Here is a 27,461-nt window from a genome sequence, read left to right on the forward strand (position 1 = left end):
TCTTTTCTCTAGATCTTCCAAGTCATTTTCTAAATATTTTGTTTTAGAACCAAGTTTCTGCAGAGCATCAGATAAATCATGTCCTTTATGTTTCCCAGAGGAGGTACATGCAGAACAGACAGGAATGTCACATTTCTCACAGTAAAGTTCACAATGTTTCTGGGTGTGGTTCGGACATTTTGGGTAGTTAGGAGTAGTAGTTCTGTGTTTGTATGGTACAACATTGTGTCTTTTAGAGGAATCAGAGAGGTGTTTTCCAACACAGACTATACAGAGGTTTATACGACAGAGTTCACAATGACTCTGTAATGCAGCTGTTTGACACAGGTCACAGAGGAGGATGTCTTGGGCACAATAACGGGGGTCCATCACTGGGGTTTGGGTCAAACAATAAGCAGACCCTGTAAATAAAGTAAAACGAAACTTGGATTACATGATTAAAGGAAATTCAAGTTATTTAAAACCAAACACAATCGAAGTTGTTTTTTTTGTTTTGTGAAATTCAGTTTAGCAATTACACTAGGGATATATTGATAAGTGTTTATATATCGGTATGCAGTTTTTAAAAAAATGCTCTGTACATGTTTATGCATTGGGAAGAACATGACTTTTGCAATTATTTGTAATTCATATCATAAGCATAATCTAAACTGAATCTTTCATGTGTTTGAACAAATGTCATGAATGACAGCAGCTAGGGTAATGTAACATTATCATATTAAATTGACTAAATATAATCTTGTCTCACCTCTAAATCCAACATGGCCTCCCTGATAATTCTATACATCACAATTTACTTCCTTGTCTTCATTCCAAATGAGGTCATGTGATTTAATTACCTGTGATATGTTTATACCTGTCAGTGTAGCAAAGTTTAAATAGATTGAAATCATGCATTGGTATTAACAAGAATTAGATGGTGAATTTCACCTTGTAAACAAAGCTTTTGGGGGTATATTAGACTTGTCTGTCTGTCTGTCTGTCTAGCTGTATGTAGGCATTTATTGTTTAGAGATTATCTTCTAACTTTCCTATTTTTTTTTTCAAGTTCTGTAGAATCAATTTATTATACTATTTGAACTTGTGAATCTAGTACTTTCAGACTGATCTGTCAAAATTAAAAAATTAAAAAAAAAAGTTGTGACCTATTTAAGATTTCATTGCAAATTATAGAACTTTGACTAGTACAGGAGGAATGGAATTCTTCATTTGTAAAAAATGTAACCAAGAAACTTCATACTTAATAATGAATATTAATTGTGGCCAGAAATGTTCATTGACCCTGTACTTCAGTAAGTTCATTTTGGACAAGGTCACCGGGTGTTAAAATATTAAGCATGTTAAGTTATGGCTGTTTTGTAATAGCCAGAGCCTTTAAAAAAAGAAGATTTTTAAAGGCAAAGATTGCATTCCACTCAAAAGTGTACCCAAGGTAATTTGGACAAGGTCACGGGTTTTAGAAATTAGAATAAATCTAGCAAAAGTCATTGAATGTTTAATATTTCCATTTCTAAATTTTTTCTCTTAGATAATAACCCTTTGAAAGTAAGCGGGGTTGATTTCCTGATAATTCTGCTGGAATGTAAATTAGGCAGGTCGATAGTTCAGCAGCTAAGGAGGCCTAATACGCATGCAAATCTCTTGCACATCTGTCTCTGTGTCTGACGCTAAGGAGGCCAAATATGCATGTAAATCTCGTGCGGCTGCCTTTGTGTTTGACGTCAGTGTGCGAGGACTATTGAAATTGGCATGGAAGTCCTCGTGTAATGTAAATCAATTAGTCTACATTCTTAATGTCTAAGTCTACATTTTTGTTTCACAATGAAATGGAAATATAAGGAATCACTGTCTAGTTATGAGAGTATGCCAAGAACATCAACAATAGTGGGAATGTCACATTAAAATCCCCATAATATTATTTTGTTACACTATTTTAATATTATGTAAATATCCCGTGTGGAACCCCTTCGTTTTAGTCAGTTTATCATTGTAAATATCCTTTACTGAACCTCAACTCACTGGACCTTTAAACCCGCCAGTCCGTGCAAGATAGTTTGGACACGGCAGTCCAGAGAGGAGGACGCTTTTACCCCTCTCTCATACATGTAGATATCTGATATGTTTTGTAATTAGAAATTATAACTACACCGAGTACCAGTATTACCTGCAGGGCTTCCTCTGTATTTCCTGTATGTTATGGTCCAGCTTTTCTGAGGTAAGGTTTATGTTTATAATTTTATCTTTATTATTTTCATTATGCGTTCATTTGTCCTAAAACATCCAGTAATCACATTTCTCATCATTTTAAGCATGTGTGTTTCGTTTATAATTGTATTTCTATGTATAGTAACACGTATTTGAATATTTCTAAACTATGGTGTACAATTTCCGTCATAAAACTTGTCCGTGTAGTAGCAATTCGCAATATTGCATTTGTGTAAGAGTTGTATGCATAGTTTAAACAACTCGTTTGTGTAATTAGTCTTATCTAAGACGTGTACATTATCCACAAGTTTGATAATGAGTGAAGTATGTATTTGTGTCAAGCCACAAGCGCTAATCAATAAAACTTGTATATGTATGTTGGAGCAGGTTCCATCTATCCATGGTATAAGTCTACGTAGAGACGGTGTGGAAAGGCCACCCAGTGCCTTGTAGTGAGTCAGCCCGTTCCGAGTGGAGTGGTGCGTAAAAGGGAAACAACCCTTGGGCCTTAGAGTTCCTCTGGCCAGTAGTGTGGAAGGCGGCAGCACGACGCAGTAAGACAAGCAACACGGACTTTGTTGAATTTGTACATTTATTGTTATTAAATATGTCAATTATCTTTTAAAAAAGCATTTGAGTTATATTTTAATTTAGTAAGTAAAAAGAGATAGTAAATCCTCTCGACAATCTGTGACAGGGAAACATGGGATAATTTAAGCATAACGGGCGAAGCCCGTTATGCAAATTATCCCATGTTTCCCACTATTGTTGATGCCCTGGCATACTCTCAAAACTAGACAGTGATTCCTTAATAAAATCAGAAAATTGTGCTTGTGACTTAAGGGTATGTAAGAATCTTGCACTAATCATTTGTACGGGGTCAAGGTTACATGGTACAGTGTAAACAAATATTTTTTCTTATGTTTTTTTTACAATGAATTAACTTCAAAGATCATACATGTATTGTCTAAGGTAGGTTTATAAGGAGTTAATTATGATCATTAGATATTACATGACCTAGATCAAAGGTTATTAGGGCAAGGTCACAGAGTTCAAAGAGACATCATGATAATAGAAATAGAGAATTCTAAAAGACATAACTTTAGTATTAGAAGTATCAATAGGTGATGTTTGGAATAAAAGTGTTTGTGATGAAGAAGTTTGTCTTGATTTTCATTAAACCTATGCTTTATCCAAAGAAACTATGGTATTTTCTGTCTATTTTACGTGTCTGCTCATCAAGCTAAGAGAAAGATTGCTGAGTCAACAAAAACTCCTATTGAGTTCCTAGCCAAGTATGATGAACTCAAGTCTAAAAAGTAAGTCAACAAAACTATCGAGTTCCTAGCCAAGGAAAGGTCTACAAAGAAAGGCCTAAAACAGGGTTTGTAAGCTCTACTGGTCAGAGACTTTAATTGATTATTCACTACTTTAGATTCCTTATTTTTCGCGAGTAGTTATTTTAACGAAAGGACTCTTGAATTGCGAGAGTAAGAATTCGTAAATGGACAGTTGATTAAGGGCTTCAAACACCATAAAAAATAAAAGGAAGTAATGTTAATTCACGAATGGTGCTTCTCGCTAAATTATGCGATAATTAATTCCACGTGTACGTTTAGGAATCTACAGTATTGAGGTGTTCATTGTCTGTCTAGCTGTCTTTCTGTCCATACAACAATTTTCGAAACCTTAAAACCCTGCTCCTCATAATGTTTTAGTTCAATTCAGTAAGACTTGAAACACAAGCTGACCACTGTTTTCGATTCAACAGTGTTGCCATTGTTACTAAAAAAGAAATTTGAATTATTTCTCAATTAGAATTCTTTCTAAGTACACCAGCCATACACTTTTGGTTCAATTCCTCTAAGACTTGGCACATATTAAGTACACTACATACATGCACTGAGATACAAACTACGTTAAGAGGAAGAGTTGGGTGTCTTGATTACAGCTGTAGCTGGGTGTAGTTACTATGATTAGCAGAAGTACGATTTGTGGTTAATATGCTTGGAAATTGTTTTTCAATCAATTGGAATTAGTTGTATTATTTTTGTTTCCATAGTAACAGAGAACTGGACCCCTTTGTTTTTCTCCTTTCCAAACTGTGTGAGGAGGAATAGGTATAATTCTTGATTTAATACAGTAGTATTACGATGTTGGACTCAATATATTCTTTCAACTGAAGGCGAAATACTGTAATACAAAATATAGCAAAATAAAAAAATTATTTTGAAATTCTCTTTGAAACAATAAGAATAATGACTCGGAGCTAACAGAAAATGATAAAATTTAATTTTTGCCATTTCTATTGTGTGTTGTTGTTGGCTGATTTTTATTACAGACAAAAGAGTACCTAACTAAAATTGCGAGAGACAAAGCTGATAAATCTGGTTTGGCTCTGGCCTCACATAGCAGGGTTATTTCACAGCTCCCCGCCCCCGGAGCAAAAATCACCATGCAAGATTTCACCGAGGTAGGAACTCCCTTTTGATCAATAAAAACAGTAATGGGTCAGGAGATGAGAATAATAACTAAGCTAATTAATTAAAAGTTTGAAAAATTGAATCGATCTCTGAAATTTAATTTAACTATGAGTTCCTGTTAAACAGTTGAAGGACACACTGTTTAAAGAATAAAAAATGATGACTGCAACAACATCGTCAGAAATCTTGAGGAAAGCCCTGCAGGAGAAACCAAACAAGCGGAATGGTAAAATTTATATACTCAGTGTTTTGAAGTTAAACTGTACTACTGGTATGAGACATGGAAGCAAAAAAGTGATATTTTCTACATCCTGTATTTCATGTTACTTTTTGGTATGAAAATAATTATGACAAAAAATCTTAATCTATTACCATTATTAATATGAGATATTAGTAAAAATCCACATTCACATGACAAGATAAAATTATTTTCCAGTAAACATTCCTCCTCAGCCAGACTGGTTGTTTAAGAGACCTTGCCTGACCCTGGACTTCATTGTGGGAGTAGATGAACCCTCTGATCAAGTATGTAACACTTGACACCATTATCTGAGTAGATGAACCCTCTAAGAGGTATCTAACACTTGACTCCATTATCAAAGTAGATGTACCTTCTGATCGGGTTTTTAACACTTGACTCCATTACCGGAAAAGATGATCTTTAACACTTGAATCCATTATCAGAGTAGATGAACTCGCTAATCAGTATTTAACACCTGACTCCATTGTGGGAGTAGATGAACTCACTGATCAGGTATTTAACAGTTGACTCCATTGTGGGGGTAGATGAACTCTCTCTTCAGGTATTTAACACTTGACTCCATTGTGGGAGTAGATGAACTCTCTGATCAGGTATTTTATCACTTGACTCCATTATCAGAGTAGATGAAGCCTCTGATCAGGTATTTAACACCTGACTCCATTGTGGGAGTAGATGAACTCACTGATCAGGTATTTAACAGTTGACTCCATTGTGGGGGTAGATGAACTCTCTCTTCAGGTATTTAACACTTGACTCCATTGTGGGAGTAGATGAACTCTCTGATCAGGTATTTTATCACTTGACTCCATTATCAGAGTAGATGAAGCCTCTGATCAGGTATGTAACACTTGACTCCATTGTGGTAGTAGATGTACACACTGATTAGGTTTTTAGCACTTGACTCCATTATCAGAAAAGATGATCTTTAACACTTGACTCGATTATCAGAGTAGATGAACTCGCTGATCAGGTATTTAACACTTGACTCCATTGTGGGAGTAGATGAACTCTCTGATCAGGTATTTAAGACTTGACTCCATTGTGGGAGTAGATGAACTCTCTGATCAGGTATTTAAGACTTGACTCCATTATCGGAGTAGATCATCTTTAAACTTGGGTAAGGAGTTGATAATAACAAATCTTTTTAAAGTTTGAAAAATTGAACTGATCTCTGAAATTTAATTTAACTCTGAATTCCTCTTTAACAGTTAAAGGACACACTGTTTAAAGAATAAAAAATGATGACTGCAACTACATTGTCAGAAATATTAAGGAAAGCCCTGCAGGAGAAACCAAACAAGCGGAATGGTAAAATTTATATACTCAGTGTTTTGAAGTTAAACTGTACTACTGGTATGAGACTAGGAAGCAAAAAAGTGATATTTTCTACATCCTGTATTTCAGGTTATTTTTTTGGTATGAAAATCATAATGACAAAAAATTTTAATCTATTATCATTATTAATTTGAAATATTAGTAAAAATCCATATTCACATGACATGATATAGTTGTAATTGCAGTAAACATTCCCTCTCAGCCAGACTGGTTGTTTAAGAGACCTTGCCTGACCCTGGACTTCATTGTGGGAGTAGATTAACCCTCAGATCAGGTATATAACACTTGAGTCCATTATCGGAGTAGATGAATTCTTAGGTGCAGAACTGTAGCTCTCTGCTTGAAAAAAATCGGACAGATAAAGCAGAGAGCTGCATATCCAAGCATTGTAAAAACATTCGATATATGCAGACAATTTTTGATTGGCTGAAACTAATGTCTCAATATCTTGTTTTTTGTCATAATCCTTTGAAATTTTGAACATCTCTATTGGTATGAAAAAAGTCAGCCAAAATATAACCCAATTATACTTTATATTTGATAACAAAGAAGGATATGGAGGTAATGAACAGTATTCAATATTAATGTCCATAAAACAATACAAAATAGGAGCAGAGCAAACACAGATCTCCGAAACATCAGAGGTGGAATCAGGTGTCAAATCTTTATTACGACAATAGAATTTACAAATTGCTGACTTTAAATTAGGTTGTAATTTATTTTACAGAATATTGTTCCTCTAAGCAGCATGAGTGTACCAGCTAAGGAGCACGCCATTCTGGATGACATGTTGAACTGTATGCAGGTAAAATGTCCATCATCTACAATATCAGATAACATGGGCAGATCCAGGGTTTTAACATCAGATTCTGTATAACATCTAAAGAGGGGTCTATAATTCCTCAGGGATATAATAATCTAGAATGAGACACAGAATGCTAATTTTAGAAATTACTTCTAGGAACAAAATTCTTGTTCTCTATATAGTTAGCACTTAGTATATTTTGAAAATGAGTTCATAGAACAACAAAATAAAAACAAGATAATTGGTGAAAATGGAAGAGAATGTAAGTTTTGTTTTAGACTGAAACTAATTGTATTTCACTGGGAATTGAGGGGAAATACATCCTGGCCCCGAGCTCTGACAGAGAGGTACTCCTCAAAGAAATATATGTTGGACCAAAATCTGGGTAAGTACTGATGTCTTAAGGTCAAGATCTAGTAAATAAAAGGTGCCTACAGATTTATCAAACTTGAGAAATAAATTTCTTTATTGATGCGTTACAACTTAAGCTTGGTCAAATGAGGTGTTTCGGGGCATAATTTGTAGGTAAACAAGATGAAAAACTGTATTTTAAACTGTCATTTTCAATTAAAAATTCAAGAAAACCAGTCATGAATAAGTTTGGAGTTTTTTTTTTCATATTCGACAAAGGAAATGTATCCAGATTGCCTACAGTCTCTCAGAAAACAGTAATTAGTATGTTCATGGCCTCTTCTTTAAATCAATATCAAATTTAATGTAGGTATCCGGTTTACTTTTCATTATTTATCTCATACGTGTTGGTGATACAGGCCGTTGGATAAACTTATGCTTTATCAACGGGTAGATGCTTTATCAATAGCACTTCCAGATTTGACACAAACCCTCGCTTCAAGATTTTATTTTATTGAAACTTTTATTTGTGAAAATTGTTGCCCTTATAAAATGAATGATAAAGGGTAGCAATATCGTTAAAAGCAAGATGTCAAAGAAGTGTCTTATTTTATCAAGGAACCCGTTTGCTATTTGAAGACAGATGTTACCCCCCCCCCCCCTCTTAGATCGTTTTCGGAGAAAGTAAAGCCTACATGTACCAGTTAAGTTGTTGTTATAAGACTCCTTTGACATCTTTAACAATGCTTTCTTATATTATACTACGTATGCCTACCTAGTAATGTAGGTGTAACTTACCATGGATCAGCAAACAATCTAGACAAAGTCTAGGCCCCTAGCCTTGCCTAGCACGATTTGTACTGCCATCGTAAAAAGAGTTGATTTTCACGATCCCCATAGTCCTAACAACTTTCAGTCAGAAGTTCGTTTGATGTAAAGCTTCAGCTATTTTCACATGATGTTTTCAAAGACACAGATAGCAAATATTCTAAATTTTGAACTCGATCTACTTTCTCTCGACGCATGTAAACATCAACGGTGCTACGTCATCAAGTTATACGTCATCAATTTGATTTTGGCAGTCATTCATGTAGTTTCGCAGGGGAAGTCTCAAAGTTTTGTTAAAACGAAAGTCGTATGAGATAAATAGAACATCTATAATTGTGTGATTTGATATTGGCTTTATCCAACTCGTTGAAATGGTGTATATTCGCTCGGCAAGCCTCGCGAATATATACACCATTTCAACTCGTTGGATAAAGCCAATATCAAATCACACAATATAGATATCCTCTATATTTCAAATTGAATGTCATGAAAATACCCTATTTCTACATAATTCTTCTAAAGCCATAAAGTACGTGAAAAAGAAAGTTGAAATAGTTTATGACGTCATAATGGATCTATCACCAAATAATTTAATTTCACTTGTATCAAGCAATTTCATTGGCTGAATCATTCAGAGGAACACATAACATTTTGTATAACATAACTTGCCTACGTCACAATGAGTTACGTCAAAAACGTATTACTCCGCTTGACGTTACTTTTAAAATATTACTCAATTTAAAGCCTCTTTCCGGAGGAAATATTGTCTCATTGTCTACACTGAAATTAAATTATAAGGAATGAAGCTAATTTCAACTTATGTTATCCGATATAACAAAACTTGGGACAGTTTACGCTTTCTTATAAACCGCTTCGCGGTTTATAAAGCGTAAACTGCCCCAAGTTATGTCATATCGGATAACATAAGTTGAAATAAGCTTCATTCCTTAAAAAATTAGTTTAAAGTTATTTACTAGATCTTGACCTTAATCTGAGTATGTAGAGATGACAAAATCTTAGTACTAGTAGATAGAGATGTCAAATCTTGATAAAAAAAGATGTCAAATTCTTTAATTGGTTTATATGAAAGCTGGGATGTTTTGTTTTCCATAGATCCCTCTCTACAAGATCTTGTCAGAAGAATTCTTCCTTTGTGTTGTAATTACTCCACTGTGGCCAGGTTTATTGAAGGTAAGACAGCTGATAATTATTTATTAAGTGTATAATGTTGTCAATATTGAATGTCTGACTAATAGAATATAATGACATATCTTAAATTATACAAAAAGCTGTTTATTTCATTTCACATGTACCACATTTATACAATTTGTATAGGAAATTTATTATTGTATTTTTTGGCAATTGAAGAGAGTAAAATTCCTTCTTGTTTAGAGAAAAAAGTGTTGGCTTTTACAAGATCTTATCTACACTATATAGTTATATTTAACTTGGTTTGGTTTAAATATCATCAGAGAAATCAGCGTTTGAGTATGGACTTGTCAACCAGGCCCTAATTGTAGCCAGGAGAACTTTTATCAAGGTTTGACCCTATACTTTAATGTGCCGGAATTTTAAGAAAGCGTTTTATTACTTTGTGACATCAAAATTTGTAATACCTGTTGAATTATCAAAAATGTTGTTTGACATTGATTAACCAAATCGTTCTTTTGTCTTTATTATGTAGCCATGTTCTTCCTTTATAATGAATAATGCTGACAGAGAACCAAACATTTCATTGAGCTGTTCTTTCGTGATCTAACGAGGAGAGATATTTGGTAATTTTGGTAATGTTACATTGATTTCAGGAGGTAAACTTCTGAATTCAGCATTCCTGGATTTGTATGCCAGGGTTAGGGAGACATCATTGTAGTCAAGAATACACTGTTTAACATCGGTGGTAATCTGTTTGATTTCATTTTCCTGTCCAATTAAAGCAGCCAGATGTTTAGTTTTCATTTCAACAATTCTTGATTTCCTTTTGCTGACAATAATGTTTATTTCTTTCTTCCAATCTTCTCCTTGTTTGTTGACAGACATTGTCAGTTTATCATAATGATCTTCCAAGTTTGCTCTTTTAGAGTTTAGATCTAATGTAAGATTTTTTCTCGAGTTTCTGTAAGTCACTTTCTAAATTTTAGATCTTTGCTTTTGTAGAATATCTGCTTTAATATGGTCATGATGTTTTCCAGAGGAGATACAAGTAGAACAGACGGGAATGTCACATTGTTCACAGTAAAGTTCACAATGTTTCTGGGTGTGGTTTGGACATGGGTAGTCAGGCGTTGAAGTTTTGTGTTTGTATGGTACAGCATTGTGTCTTTTTGATACATCAGAGAGATACTCCTCTACAAGGGCCTTACACAGGTTCATCGGATAAAGTTCACAATGACTCTGTAATGCAGCTGTTTGACACAGGTCACAGAGGAGGATGTCTTGAGCACTGCATTAGGGGTCAATCACTGGGTTTGGGGTCAAACGATTAGTGGACCCTGTAATTAAAAAACAACTTTGATCACATGATTCGAGGAACTTAAAGGAACTTTAAACTAAAGTAGTATATTTTAAAGGTTTAAGTTTTAATTGTTTGTGAAATATTGAGACAGTTACTCAGTTTGGAAATGACAGTAGGGAAATTTTGATCAGTGTTTTCTGTACACCTTGTTCATTTATTAGGAAGAATATGTCATGTTTGCAAATCTGTATAATTCATATAAAAAGTATAATATGTAGTGACTTTTATGTATTTTACTCCACTTGAGATAATTAATAAACAGCCGGGGTAATGTCTTGCAACAATATGTTAGATTTTCTACATATGATCGTCTTACATTTAGATCCAAAATGAACTCCATAATATCCTTCACATATCAGACTTTACTTTCTTGTCTTCTCTCTAAATATTTATCTAGTTACGAGGCCAAGGGATTTAAATATCAGAGATATCTCTTTCAAACTGCGTAAATAAATAGAATTTCTGGCTTGGGGTTTACCATAAAATATTTTATCTTTGAAAATTGATTTTTTGTGGTTTATGGGGTATTACTAGTTTACCTGTCTGTTTAGCTGTGTGTAGACATTTATTGATTGAAGATTATCCTTTAAACGAGCAAAATCAATTTTTGAAGATCTGTAAAACTGATTTATACTTGTGAACTTATTATTTTCTTATTGACCTGTCAAAGGTGTTAATAACTTAAAAAAAAAACTTTTAAAAAAGGTTTCTCCTATTTCAGATTTGATAGCCAATAACTTGAAATATAAAGAGGGGTAGAATTCTTCTCTTATATAAACAGATTGTTACCAAGAAAATAATAAAAGTATACTGGGATCAGAAATATGCTCTGACCCTTATCTAAGATTTTGAACAACGTCACAGGGTATAAAAGTATTTAGTATTTGATGCATAGTTATTTAGCAAGGTTTAACAAAAGTAAAAAGCACATACCTGCATTTTAGCTTTCCTGATTCAGTAGTTCTTGCAAAGAAAGGTTTTGAATTTTACAAACAAGTTACATAACTTCAAAAACGGTTTCGCCCTATGTAGGAGATCAAGGGAGATAAAACAATTTTTACTTCATACAAAATTAAAGGATTATCTTAACTTCATACAAAATGTATTTAGTTGACGTGTTAAGATAAATTGTAATGATCCCTTCTATAGTGATGCATTTACATTTACATGCATAACATACGAGGGGTCAACAAAAAGTTCGTGGATTAATGTAATGAAATTTAAACTATGTAATTAATCTTTGTTTACAGAATAAGTAAGGAAAATTTAACGATAAAAGTTTAAGTGTTGGCAATTTTAGATTGATAGATTATAGATAGAACACGACACCTTACATCACTACTCAGGTAAAGCTTTATATATAGAACAAAACACCCTACATCACCACTCAGATATAGTTATAAATAGAACACAACACCCTACATCAACACTCAGGTATATAGTGTTATAAATAGAACACAACGCCCTACATTACCACACAGGTATAGTGTTAAAAATAGAACACCACACCCTACATTACCACTCAGGTAAAGCATTATATATAGAACACAACCCCTTACAACACCACTCAGGTATAGTGTTATAAATAGAACACACCGCCCTACATTACCACTCAGGTAAAGCATCATATATAGAACATGACACCCTACATCACCACTCAGGTATAGTGTTATTAATAGAACATGACACTCTACATCACCACTCAGATATAGTGTTATAAATAGAACACGACACCCGACAATATCACTCAGTATAGTGTTATAAATAGAACAGCACCCCCTACATTACCACTCAGGTATAGTTTTATAAATAGAACACAACACCCTTCATCACTACCTAGGTATAATGTTATAAATAGAACAAGACACCCTACATCACCTCTCAGATATACTGTTATAAATAGAACACGACACCCTACGTCACTACCTAGGTATAATGTTATAAATAGAACAAAACACCCTACATCACCACTCAGGTATAGTATTAGAAATAGAACAAAACACCCTACATCACCACTCAGATATACTGTTATAAATAGAACACGACACCCCACATTCTCAATCAGGTATAGTATTATAAATAGAACACGACACACTACATTATCAATCAGGTATAGTGTTATAAATAGAACACGACACACTACATTCTCAATCAGGTAAAGTGTTATAGGAAACGAAATTTTATTTCTTTTTATTAATACAACTGTATACCTTATACCGGTAAATATATTGCAAATGTACAGGAATGGTACTTCTGTTAAATTGATTAATTTATGAAAACACAACTTTAAACTTACAATATTTTTCCTCTGCAATTTTTTTTATGAGCGCAGATGAAAATTTAAATATATCATCTTTCAAAATAATTTTTTGGGTTTGAACATTTGACCTATTTATTTTTTTTTATTAGTATTTTTTTTTTAATATTTTTAAAAATTAATTTTTAAAATATTCCTCCTCTAGAAACAATATCTCATCTCTTACTAGTATAAGCCAAAATTTGCGTCTTTTTTATGCTATCTTATGTAATTCAAAACCTATTAAGCTTCATGGGTGGTCTATGGAAGTTCAATCGATTGGAATTGACAGAGATTTGTGACACGGAGTGCGTGAACATTTATATACCATTTCTGAGCTTGTTATCGTGATTTGAGTGTGTTATTTCAGCTTACATAATGTATTAATATTTTGTTTTATCTCTCTATTTGGTTCGTCAGTTTGTACATCCAGAATGTTTTTAACAGTAATTTAGATTCATTTTAACATTTATCCTAGTATCTTTTTTATGAAGATTTAGACAAGCATGGCCTTGTAAACTATCCAATACAACAATGAGAACTCCGATCAAGGTTTTGTTTTGAATCAGAACAGAAAGGTCTTTAATTTGTTTTATATACAACAGACTTGCAGAATATGAAAATAAATGAGACAAAATGATCTATAGACATGATATACAGATCTACAACTACACATTCATCAACTTGAGTAAAAATACCTTGTGTTTATTATTTATTTCCTTTACTTTGTATGAATGAATTCTAACACTGCTGTAGAACAATATAATAAAAAAGTGATAATATTTTGCGACTATAGATAGTTGTTGCGTAATACCACTAAACAGAATGTTTAACATTAATAAAAACTATTCTTTAAGCGCTGTTGTGTACGAACTACACGACACCAAGCAGATAAACACTTAGGTATACTGTTATCAATAAAAACGACACCCTAAATTATCATTCAGATAAAGTTTTATAAAAAGAACACAACACCTACATTACCACTCAGATATAGTGTTATAAATAGAACACGACACTCTGCATCATCATTCAGGTAAAGTGTTATAAATAGAACACTACTCCTATAGTGTTATAAATTGAACACAACACGCTTCATCACCACTCAGTTATAGTATTATAAATATAATATAGCACCCGACATCACAACTCAGGTATAAAATGGTATGAATAGAGCACAATACCTTACATCACTCAGGTATAGTGTGATAAATAGAATACAACACCCTACATTACCACTCAGGTATAGTGCTATAAATAGAACACAACACCCCACATCACCACTCAGGGAAAGTGTTATAAGTAGAACACAACACCCTACATCGCTATTCAGGTAAAGTGTTATAAATAGAACAAAACACCCTACATCACCACTCAGGGATAGTGTTATAAATAGAACACAACACCCTACATCACCACTCAGATATAGTGTTATAAATAGAACACAACACCCTACATCACCACTCAGGTAAAGTGTTATAAATAGAATACAACACCCTACCTTGCTATTCAGGTAAAGTGTTATAAATAGAACCCAACACCCTACATCACCACTCAGATATAGTGTTATAAATAGAACACAACACACAGCATCTTCACTCAGGTAAAGGGTTATAAATAGAACACAACACACTACATCGCCATTCAGGCAAAGCGTTTTAAATAGAACACAACACTCTTCATCACGAATCAGGTATAATATTATAAATAGAAAACGACACCCTATACTAGTATCACCACTCAGGTATAGTGTAATAAATAGAACACAACCCCCTACATCACCACTCAGGTATAGTGTAATAAATAAATTACAACACCCTACATCACCACTCAGGTATAGTGTGATAAATATAACGCAACACCCTACATCGCTACTCAGTTAAAGTGTTATAAATAGAACACAGCACCCTATATCACCAGTCAGTCATAGTGTAATAAATATAACACAACAACCTACATTCATCGCTCATGTATAGTGTTATAAATAGAACACAACATCATACATCACTACTCAGGAAAAGGGTTATAAATAGAACACAACACCCTACATCGCCATTCAGGTAAAATGTTATAAATAGAACACTACTCCCTACATGCTACTCAGGTAAAGTGTTATAAATAGAACACAACACCCTACATCGCCATTCAGTTAAAGTGTTATAAATAGAACACAACACCCTACATCGCCACGCAGGTAAAGTGCTATAAATAGAACACAACACCTTACATCGCTACTCAGGTAAAATGTTATAAATAGAACCCAACACCCTATATCGCCACTAAGGTAAAGTGTTATAAATAGAAAACAACACCCTACATTACCACTCAGATATAGTGTTATAAATAGAACACAACACCATACATCGCTATTAAGGTGAAGTGTTATAAATAGAATACAACACCCTACATCACCACTCAGGTATAGTGTAATAAAAAGAACACAACAGACTACATCGCCATTCAGGCAAAGTGTTATAAATGGAAGACGACACCCTACATTATAGCTCATGTATATTGTTATAAATAGAACACAACATCATACATCACAACTCAGGTAAAGTGTGATAAATAAAACACAACACTCTTCATCACGAATTAGGTTTAGTGTTATAAAAAGAAAACGACACCCTATACTAGTATCACCATTCAGATTCAGTGTAATAAGTAGAACACAACGCCCTACATCACCACTCAGGTAAAGTGTTATAAATAGAACTCCACACCCTACATCACCACTCTAGTATAGTTTTATAAATAAAACACGACACCCTACATCGCCACTCAGGTGTAGAGTTATAAATAGAACACGACATCCTACATCACCACTTAGGTATAGTGTTATAAATAGAACACAACGCCCTATATCACCACACAGGTTTAGTGTTATAAATAGAACACAACACCCTACATCGCCACTCAGGTATAGTGTTATAAATAGAACACAACATCATACATCACCACTCAGGTATAGTGTTATAAATAGAAATCCCCTACAACATCACTCAGGTATAGTGTTAATAGAACACGACACCCTACATCACCACTCACAACACCTTACATCATTACTATGGTAGCTTTCAATATTTTCCCTCTGTAATTTGTTTATTTAAATTTTCATTTGCGCTCATCAAAACGATGAGCGCAAATGAAAATTTAAATAAACAACTGAAATGAATTTGAGTTGATGAATATTTGAGTTATTCCCATTTTAGTATTTAAAAAATGTTAAATGATCCTACTTCTAGATACAATATCTTATACCTTGCTACTATAAGTAAATTAACAATTTGTGTCTTTTTATGCTATCTCATGTAATTTAAAACCTATTAAGGACGTTCGATCCCGAGTTTTAGAGCGGATTATGGTGCTGTCATTTATTTATAAACTTTTGTGTCATTTTTAATTTCTAACAGTAAATCTGAAATGTACAATGCAGATTGAACTTTATTAATGAGAAAATCGCATTCAAGTGGAGTTAACGTAGGTCGCGGGATTGCTGACATCATTAAAACTGGGTACGCAATTTATTTGATTTCGGCGACTTTCTTGTGCACATCTGATTATGACGTCACAATGCGAAATGGAAAATTCAGTACATTATCTAGCTATAACTTTTGTTGAAATTGGAAGTTTAGACAACTTTAGTGTAACTGTTAACAGTATGCATATCAAAATTAATGAAGGCTTATTTCGATTCGAATGACCAACACTGAAAGTATTAAGAGCGTTTCATTGTGTTATCAATTGCATCTTCTCGGGTCTATTCTGAGAGCACATGCACTTGTTTCGGAAATAAATTTTAACCCTTAGTATATATCTAATTATAACACAGGGTATCTAACTCCGAATTACACTCAGTACCCCCTCCTCGGAAACGCATTCATTTACACTTTCAGAGGAAATGCACTAACAAACTGTTCATTACTATTGTCTTCTACGATAAATCATCTACACAACCATATATGGTATGCATGTGTTTGTTTTCTTTTATCTTCGTAAACTGCAACGTCAAAACTCTGCTAGCCGATGGAAAGTCGAATTCATTTATGAAACGGTATGTGCTAATCTCGGACAAAGAGCAAAATTTTAAAAAATGAGTGAGTTAAAAAATTCAATTCCATATTTTAAAAATTGCATTGAATAAATAAAATTTGCTTAATCTTATTTTCTATAAAAACATTATGAGGTTTTCCCCAGTAATTTTAGAAACAAATTCGGGATCAAATTATTTGCCCTATATTTAAATTAAAAGTTCATAATAATCGATAAGAAGTCATTATATTTAACATTGCAAATGCACCGATTACATAAAAAGTTCTATCTTTATTTTTAAAAAGAACATTTGAAAAATATATATACTGGTTGATCACAAACTAATGAAACATAAACGAATACATTTTTTGAGCGGCATTGCCCTTATGTAAAAAACCACAGGCACGGAGGATATGGCCCCTCTCCCTCCATTCCATTTTTTTTTTCTAGCTAAAGTCGAAACTAAAAACATACTTGGCAAAAAAAGTTTAAGACTTTAAATATCAGGTTCGAACTTCGTTAAGCTTCATGGTCGGTCTAAAGAAGTTCAATCGATTGGAAATGATAAGCTTATTTGACAAGGGGTGCGTGGACATTTATATACCGTTTTCGTGCCTGTAATCGTGATTTGCGTGTGTTATTTCAGTATGTTAAATGAATTTATCTTTTGTTTTATCTGTCTGGGATCTGGATGCAGCCGAAGGTCACTAATACAGAGAGAATGGCTGCATACGAGGCATATTGACAATGATCAATTTAAATTCTTATAGCAAAGTAAAAGAATGTGTCATTTAATTATGTCTCTGATTAAAGACTCTCTATTCTAATGAAGGAAACTTGTAAGATTGAAGGCAGTTGAAAATAATAAATGGAATCTTGGTGTTGTAATTCATATCACTTTCTCAACGTGAAAATAAGATACATGTATCTGATCTGACAAAACTTTCACTGGTCTGAGAGAACATTTGACGTCAGACAAAATGTCTGATAAACACTTCAGGAAAGAGAATCCAGTCAAAAAGCATCAAGATTCTTGATTATTTAATTATATGTAAGGTAACATACATTATATTCTATTTATTGTTTTTAGTAATAAGTCAGCTGATACAGGATCAGAAGTCTACACTGATATTTTGTTAAAGAACACGACTCCCTACATCACAACACAGGTGTTTAAGATGTAAACAATGCTATACAGGGAACATGGTGTTATGATTAGCAATTGTTCTGCGGGCATATTCCATGATGCGTGCTAGCGCCAAATAATCGTTGTTTATTACTTATAATTGCCTTCATAGCCAATCGATTTATCATCGTCATGGATAAAAAAAAACAAAAAAATCAGATAGTTATTCTTGATTTCGTAAATTCAAGAGCTAATAACCCTAATTTTGTCTCTTTGTGCTACCCTGTATGTGATTTTTTTTAAGACCATGAACCGGAAGATTTATGTAAAAATAAAGTATTTTTACAATTTGTAATTTTATCTCTGATAAAAACATTTGAAATGTAAATAAATAATGTTATAAATAGAACACAGCACCCTACATCTGTGCATTCAATTAATGTTTTAAATAAAACACTCCCCCCTGTGTTGTTTTGTAATTATTCTAGAAAAAAATATAACCTTTTAGCATATAACCACTTATTGATAGGTATATTTGTTAATTATTTCTTATTTTAACCATTTATTAATAATAAATTTACATGTAAATAAATTATTAGTGTATAATTTGAATATGTTGAAATATGAAAAGTTTTTTTTGTCATGAGAGTACACATCATACAGTTTTGATTTCTGTTGAAATTAGTGACACCATTAAGTTTTTAACTCCTGTAACAATTAATTTTTAAATGCAATTCACAAGAACTTGAATTTATGTTCACAATTTTATTTCACTCAGCCATAGAGAATATCTCAGTTACAAACAGTTTATGCTTACACTCTTTTTACATATATTTGATTTTCTTCACTTCACCACTGGTCCACTCAGCTGCAAGGAGGTTGTCTCTAGTGTCTACACATAAGCCATGTGGAGCTTGTAGATCACAGTTATCAATGTAACGGAGGAACTGTCCGTCCTGATCTAGGATGTGGATGCAGCCATTGTTAAAGTCTGCTGTCAGGATCTGACCCTGACTGTCTGTTGTGATGCCATATGGATTAAATGAATCCTTGGTAGTAGAGGGATGACCAGTGTATCTAAATCGGAGTTTTCCTGCCCGATTGACCACCACTAATGCTTTGGCTCCCCAGTCAGCTAGACAGATATCCAGGTTTCTGTTCTCACTGATGTATTTAATAGTACTACAGGAATAGAGAGGTTTACCTTTACTATCAAACTGAATGGTTTGTTTCTCTATGGAGCCAGAGTAACTGACAACTTTTGATTGTTTTTCATCATCACTGACCATGGAAACCAGAAGGTCACCAGAGGAGGTACTACAGACATACCAAGGTTTCCATCTCCTTGGTCTGATCACTTCCTGTACCTCTCTATCCTTTACGATGTTTATAATTCCAATATCAGGGTCAGTATAATTAGGTCTCTACTCCTTGTCACTGCTATGTCATATGGTTCATTCCCTGACTTGGTTTGGATTGAATTCAGTAGTTCACCCTGGAGGTTGTAGAGTTTCAAGACTTTGTCATCTCCACATGTCCAGATTTCTTCATCACTGAGACAGGAAACACTGTATAGTGGCATGTACCCAGTGTCTATGGTGGTGATGAGCTCTGGTTCATCAAGCAGTGGTTTGACTGGACGATAGGATACAGTTTTCTGGTGTCTCTATTGTGTAACCGTTTTCTTCTGTTATAATGGATAATGCTGACAGAGAACCAAACATTTGATGGAGCTTTCCCGTGTTTATCAGATAAGGAGAGAAACTTGGAAATGATACAGTGATTTTAAGAGGTAAACTTCTGAATTCAGCATTCCTGGATTTGTACCCAGGTGTTTGGGAGACATCATTGGAGTCCAGTATTTTCTTCAGATCAACTATGCTCTGTTTTACTTCAGAAATAATCTGTTTGATTACATTTTCGTGTTTATTTAGAGCAGCCAGGTGTTTAGATTTCATCTTATTAATTTCAGATTTCTGTTTGTTGACAATGATGTTAATTTCTCTGTGCCAGTCTTCTCCTTGTTTGGTGACAGCTGTTGTCAGTCTCTCATAATGTTTTTCCATGTTGACTTTTCCGGACCTTAAATCGGAAGTAATTTCCTTAAATGTTGGAAGGATTCTTTTCTCTAGATCTTTTAAGTCATTTTCTAAATCTTTTGTTTTTGAGCTGAGTTTCTGCAGAGCATCAGATAAATCATGTTCTTTATGTTTCCCAGAGAATATACAGGTAGAACAAACAGGAATGTCACATTTCTCACAGAAATGTTCACAAAGTTTCTGCATATGTTTTGGACATTTTGGGTAGTTAACATTAGAAGTATGTTTCCTGTGTTTGTATGGGACAACTTTGTGTCTTTTTGATACATCAGAGAGATGCTCCCCTACACAGGCCTTACACAGGTTAATCTGACAAAGTTTACAATGGCTCTGTAATGCAGCTGTTTGACAGAGGTCACAGAGGAGGATGTCTTGGGCACAGTAACGGGGGTCCATTACTGGGGTTTGTGTCAAACAATTAACAGACACTGTAATTTAAGGTAAAAGGAAGCTTAGATCACATGGCTTAATGTACTTAAGTAAATTTAAACCAAAAACAATAGAAGATTTTAGCTTTTGTTTGTGAAATTCCATAATCAATGATGATGGATACACCAGTTTGGAAATGACACTAGCGACTAATATTGATCAGTGTTTTTTTACGGCTAAACATATATACGCTCTTTTTAAGAAAGAACATGATATTTGCAATTCTTTGTAATTTTTATCATATGTATAATCTTTCATGGGTTTAAATTTATGTTATGAGTGGCAGCAACTAATGTATTGTAATATATTAATTCGACTTGATATAATTTGTCTCACCTCTAAATCTAACATGGCCTTCTTGATAATTCCGTACATCACAATTTACTTCACGTGATTTAAATACCTGAGATGTCTATATCTGCCATATATATAGCTACGAGGGGTTATCAAAAGGTTCGTGGACTGAGGCTATAAAATGATAACTATGTAGTCTGTGCTTTCAAAATTTATATGGAACATAAAACAACAAAAAATAAATAACCTCATACACTTTTTTGATGAGATTGCCTGGAGCTGAGTTAGGACTTAAACCCGCCTTGTTTATATGACTTTACAATGCCATGAACAGTGGCCTTCAATGAATATAATATTCCAAATGAATTAATACATTGGGAGAGATCCTCGCTTGATTGTGCCGGCATATTTTGCTTTGGGGAGTTCAATATCAACAACACATGATCAGCGTCATTTTTTTACGTGATTGATTTTTCACGCCTTGACTGCAAATCGACATTAACCGTGCATCCCTTTTCTCCCTGAATCAATGTTGACACTAAAAGACAAGTACTTTGGATGCATATTATTTCTCTGTAGCCAGTTTCAATATATTTAAATCTATACCAGTTTTTTTCAGGGGCAAAACTTCATAGAATGTTGGAAACGAAAACCTCTCCCCCTTTTGACGTCATTTTCAAGACCTCATATGTTTGGACATCCCGTGTAAAATTTACAATAAAATATCATAGAGCTTCTTAGAATTAAGTGAAAATTTCATATTTTATGGAACAACTGTGTCCCAACACATACGTGAATTAAAGGGATTTTTGGATGTCAAATGATCATATCAAAAGAGTTTTTCTCATTTATACAGGTCGCAAAAACATTGGTTTCGAGGTTGCGCCCCCTGGACATACCATTGCTTACAAATATATTACTAATTTACTAATTTATTATAAAATAAAATTTATGATTTATGGTTTATACTTAAGATAGAAAAAGATGATGCTAACTTAATATTTAAAAATCATTGATGTACCTAGAGCGGTTTTAATTGTATGACGCTAGTCATAAACCCCTTGTATACCTGACAGTGTAGGGAATTTTGAATAGATTTGTCATGGTTTGGGAATCGCAATCATTACAATAAAGATTGTTATCATGGTTATTGTATATCTGCAAATGAAGCTTGGGAACTCATCATGTCTGTCTATCCATCTGTCTAACTGTATGCTTTTTTTGCTCAAAGATGATCTTTTAAACTACCCAAATATTTTTTCTAGCCCTCTAGAATTTAATTATATTATTTGAACTTGTAAACCTAGTATTTTCATACTTATTTGTCAAAGTTTAAATAACATTGTGACCTATTAAATTTTTATTGTAAATAACTTCTTTGACCAGAATAGGAATGAATTAAATAGTCTGTTAAAAAGACTGTAACCAAGATATTTCCTACTTAATAATATAGTAAATTGTGACCAGAAACGGGCTTTGACCCTGTTCAAAGTTCGTTTTGGGCAAGATCACAGGGTATTAAACTGTTGAAGTTATTAAATCCCATTGTGTGACATGGAGACCGGTCCTTTGGATTAGAACATGTAACCTTAGGTCCTGTGTCGAATAAGTGCTGGCACAAAAAATTCCTCCCTGCTCAATGGCCCTGATTGCTGAGTATAGGACAAATTTTGCAGCTCTCCACTGGCAAGTCGTGGCGTCTCCATATGAGTGAAAATTACTCAGAAACAACATGACGTGAAACAACATACAATCAATCAATCTTATTATCTATAATTACTACTGTAAAAGTGGTTATTTACACTGGGTGTTAAGTATGCGTTTTTGACTGTAGAACATTATGACCTCCATCTTTACTAACATTGAGTTCTTCCCCATTGAAAAGGTCAACACAAATAAAGATTGATTGATTGTATACAGTTTAACGTCCCTCTCCAGAATATTTCACTGATATGGAGACGTCACCATTTCCGTTGAAGGGCTGCAAATTTAAGCCTATGCTCGGCACTTACGGCCTTTCAGCAGGGAGAGATCTTTATCGGGCCACACCTGCTAGATTTATACGGTCTCATCCGAAAGACCGCACCATTTAGTCGCCTTTTACGACAAGCAAAGATGTACTAAGGACCTATTCTAACCCGGATCCCCACAGGGCATATGAAGAAGAAAAAAGAAAACTACAAATAATTCTAAACAAAACACAAAAGAATTTATACTTGTCATCAACAGTTGCATGTTTCTTGGATTGCTAATTATGAATATATATAACGGTGATCTAAACTTGTTAGTCAAAGGCCTTGAAAGTGTGAACAATTGGTGTTTGTTGTATTTAAATTATTTAATAAAGTTGTAACTTCAAAGATCTGTGTCTCCGTGACGAGTGTTGACAATTAATTCAATAGGTATGTTTGTAGTGGTTTATTTAACATTTTGGAATAATTATTTGAAATTAAGAGTTACGTACAAGTACATACGAAGGAAATGAAAATAAGCAGGTTTTGAATTTTTTGTTGCATGACATTGCTTTAAAATATTTAATATGAAGATGAATTCTTCACTGCGCATTCGTCACTGCAGATTTAAAAAAGGTTACATTTTCATCACTGTTTCAGATACTGCATTTATCTACTCACGTGCATTCATTACCCTGATTAATATATGATTGCTTCGACCGGCCTAATAATATATGTAAAAATAATTGTTTATCATAATTCAAGAAGTTTAAAATATTGTACCAAAGTAGATGCAGGGGTATTGTAAGGTGTAATTGTACATGTACATTTCTTGCAAGCATTAATAACTATATGATGAACTCAAGTCTAATAAGTAAGTCAACAAAAACCCTATTGAGTTCCTAGCCAAGTATGATGAACCCAAGTCTAAAAAATAAGTCAACAAAAAATTACGATGTCGGACTCTATTCTTTCACTGGTACAACTGGTATTAAAATGGAATCTTTCATACATTCTTAATCTTCAAAATATCTTATTTCTAATATGAAAATCATTATAATATTAAAAAAATAACTTCTATTATCATTATTAATCTGAGAAGGTGGTAGAAATCATCATTTAACAAATATAACAAATTCATTTTTCTAGTAAACATTCCTCCTCAGCCAGATTGGTTGTTCAAGAGACCTTCCCTGATCTTGAACTTCATTGTGGAAGTAGACTAACCCTCTGATTAGGTATTTAGCATTTGCGTACTCCATTATCTACGAAAGCCCAGAAGGCTCATTCGAGATTCGAGATTCGAAATACGAGATTCGAAATTCGACGAAATTCGAGTTTCGAGATTCAAGATCCAAAATAACCAATAATCAAAAGGCGGTTTGAGATTCGATTACTCCCCTTTATTATTTTTTACTATCAAGAAATCGTTGAATATTTTAATACCGAGGAGGTCAATTGATTAAATTACAACGCAAGAAAAAGTGTTATATATTATCAATACGAAATTTTAAGAAATATTAGATTTTCGTCTACAAGATATGCTTAATCAATTTTTAATAGCTTCTTAAATGTCATAAGAGATTAATATAAAGAATTATATAAGTTATCTACTTTGGATACAGGGTTGTTGACATAATAGTAAACTTAAAATAGATTAACAGCACGTAATTTTTTTACTGTTGAAAATGTTCATCGAAAGGTCGGTTGCCAACCCCCCCCCCCACACACACACGTTTTGGTACAGTGGTGCAGAATAGTCAAAGAAGTTTAAGTAGTAGTGTATTAAAAAAAATTAGGTACTAAATGAAGTTCGCCCCCCCCCCCTCGCCCCCTTTACGCCCCGAAATAGGATTTTCGGGTTTAGACAAATTTCTGTCAGTTTTTATTTTCAGGTTTGCAAAAATATTTTTGTCTGCCCCCCTCCCCCACCCCACTTTCAAAATCGATGCTTCGTCTCTGTAATAATTAGTACTACGGGTTTCAAGGTGGATAGTGTTTGTGACACGGTATTAGAAAGTGGCCAGTGACCAAGTTTATGAAACCAATAGACAGCCCCTTAAATAAGGATGGCTGAAACATGCATGCTTAATAAAGATAATGACCCATTGGGAATAATAAATTTAAAAAAAATCATTGTTTATCCCCCTATCCCTACCCTAACCTCGAAAAATAGGGGTTATCATGGTAATTGGAAGTTATTTTTGAATGGACATAAGCATGAAGTTACTGTTTTCTATAGTATATTATATCGGAAAAATATTACGGGAATGGCCAAGTGGGAAGGGGGGGGGGGGCAAATATGTGGTTATCAACATGCGATGCATAGATACAATGAATATATATTCGATAAATATTTAAAAGGAAACCGCTCGGGTCTCGCCCGACTTAGTCAAAGACTCAAATATACTAGTAAAACCATAATGTTCATTTCATTGGGTTGGGGGGGGGGGGGGGCAGCCATTCATTGTCAGTTTTCAACTACCAAAAATTTCTTGACAACCAAAAACAAAGCAAAAAAATATTAAGTCATCAGATGTTTTATTGAGGGGGCACAAGCATATAGTAGTTATGATATCTATAGTATTTTATATATCGGCAAAATTATAAAATTATTGTGGGGGGGGGGGCACAATGTAAAGAAATGTACCCTCATTAGTATTTCATATACATAATAATTTTCTCCTTCATCAATGTTCTTATTTAAAAAAAATCAACGATAAGACCATATAATATTCTATATACCTATGTATTGTTTTGTTTAATGATGAAAAATAAGAATTTATATATATTTTCTAAAATGTAACCTAAAATTCCTTTTTATTTCGTTTTAATACATATATCTTTTTTTCTTGCATTATCATTTAAGCAAATAACCCATTTGATATGAATATATTCAACTATTTCTTGATAGTAAAACATAATAAAGGGGAGTAATCAAAGTTGAACCTGCCTTTTGATTGGTTAATTTGGATCTTGAATCTCGAAACTCGAATTTCGAATCTCGAATTTCGAATCTCGTATTTCGAATCTCGAATCTCGAATGAGCCTTCTGGGCTTTCGTAATTATCAGAGTAGATGAACCCTCTGATCAGGTATTTATCACTTGACTCCATTGTCAGAATAGATGAACTCTCTGATCAGGTATTTAACACTTGACTCCATTATTGGAGTAGATGAACCCTCTGATCAGTTGTTTAACACTTGACTCCATTATCAGAGTAGATGAACCCTCTGATCAGGTATTTAACACTTGACTCCATTGTCAGAATAGATGAACTCTCTGATCAGGTATTTAACACTGGTCTTCAATATGGGAGTAGATGAGTCCTCTGATCAGGTAATTACCATACATAATATACATCTCGTCAAACAGGGCAAATCCTCAAAATCAAGTATCTGTGTGATTGTGTCTTGGGAATACATGTACTTGTGTCCTGTAAATATGTTGTTGAAACATAACAGCTTGAACTAAATCCCTTCAATATTGAAAAAAGTGTAGATGATCTAAAAATATCAACAATACATATCTGTGGACAGGTCATCAACAACCTTCTGTAAATTCTGAATGGGATCAGATACCTTAGAGGAGTAAGCATTCCTTGTTGTTAGCCTTAGATATTATTGGTCAAGTAGAACATTCCTGTTGTCAAAGTAAGTAGTAAAACAAGGACCTAAGAGTTGGTATGAAATAAGTAAGCCAAAATATAACCCAATTATAGGTTTAATGTGATAACAAGTTCATTATAATGACAATAGAATTCAAATTGCTGACTGTAAATGAGGTTGTAATTTATTTTACAGAATATTGTTCCACTAAGCAGCATGAGTGTACCAGCTCAGGAGCATGCCATTCTGGATGACATGTTGAACTGTATGCAGATAAAAAAGTTTATTATCTATAATTATAACAGTTAGCATGGGGAGATCCATAGTTTTAGCATTAGATTCTGTGTAAAATCTTAAGAGGGGTCCATGTTCCCTCAGGGATATAGTCATCTAGAATAAGACACAAAGCGCGTTTTAGACATAGCTTCTGAGATAAAAAAAATATATTGTTCTTTGTATAAGTGAGTATTAGGTATATTATAAGAAAAAGGAGTTCATTAAAAAACAAAAAAAAAAAAAAAAAAATATGAGAACTGGTGAACATGGAAGAGAATGTATTGATTTTTGGACTGAGGGAGATTGTATTTCACAGGGAATTGAGGGTAAATACATCCTAGCCCGAGCACTGACAGAGAGGTACGCTCCAAAGGAATTCATGTTGGACCAAAATCTGGGTAGGTACTGCTGTCTAAATCTTGGGAGGTAGAGATGTCAAAATCTTGGGAGGTAGAGATGTTAACTTCTGGTTGGGTAGAGATGTTGTATTTGATGAACTAGATGTTAATATAACTGTTAAAGAAGTTGTAGATGTTATTAACAGTTTAAAAAGCAGAAAATCGCCAG

General features: G+C 33.7%; 2 protein-coding genes, 2 long non-coding RNA genes and 1 pseudogene across 9 annotated transcripts in view; 3 read left to right on the forward strand and 2 right to left on the reverse strand.

The window, feature by feature from the left end:
* LOC134270686 (uncharacterized) overlaps window positions 1–802 on the reverse strand; it is a 44,843-nt gene extending 44,041 nt beyond the window's left edge. Inside the window, exon 1 of the mRNA XM_062752938.1 lies at window positions 749–802. The gene's annotated coding sequence lies outside the window, so the exon portion shown is untranslated. The remainder of the gene's footprint in view (window positions 1–748) is intronic.
* LOC134270684 (gamma-tubulin complex component 2-like) overlaps window positions 1–27,461 on the forward strand; it is an 84,420-nt gene that overhangs the window by 39,783 nt on the left and 17,176 nt on the right. The window lies entirely within an intron of this gene.
* LOC134270690 (uncharacterized) lies at window positions 4,872–26,891 on the forward strand. 2 transcript variants are annotated; one of them, XR_009992866.1, is made up of 3 exons: window positions 4,872–4,914; window positions 5,125–5,213; window positions 26,814–26,891. It is a non-coding gene; the product is annotated as an uncharacterized LOC134270690 (long non-coding RNA). The 2 variants fall into 2 exon arrangements; XR_009992865.1 differs by lacking the exons at window positions 4,872–4,914; window positions 5,125–5,213 and adding exons at window positions 6,157–6,258; window positions 6,471–6,559 and having other exon boundaries at window positions 26,814–26,885.
* Window positions 7,447–9,781, forward strand: LOC134270691 (uncharacterized). The gene is made up of 3 exons (XR_009992867.1): window positions 7,447–7,475; window positions 9,383–9,460; window positions 9,742–9,781. It is a non-coding gene; the product is annotated as an uncharacterized LOC134270691 (long non-coding RNA).
* LOC134270685 (E3 ubiquitin-protein ligase TRIM36-like) lies at window positions 18,959–20,762 on the reverse strand (annotated as a pseudogene).

This window comes from Saccostrea cucullata, unplaced genomic scaffold (genome assembly GCF_032062105.1).
Source record: "Saccostrea cucullata isolate Sc308-1 unplaced genomic scaffold, CSIRO_AGI_Scuc_v1 ctg1158, whole genome shotgun sequence".
In the NCBI taxonomy this organism is placed as follows: Eukaryota; Metazoa; Mollusca; class Bivalvia; order Ostreida; family Ostreidae; genus Saccostrea; species Saccostrea cuccullata.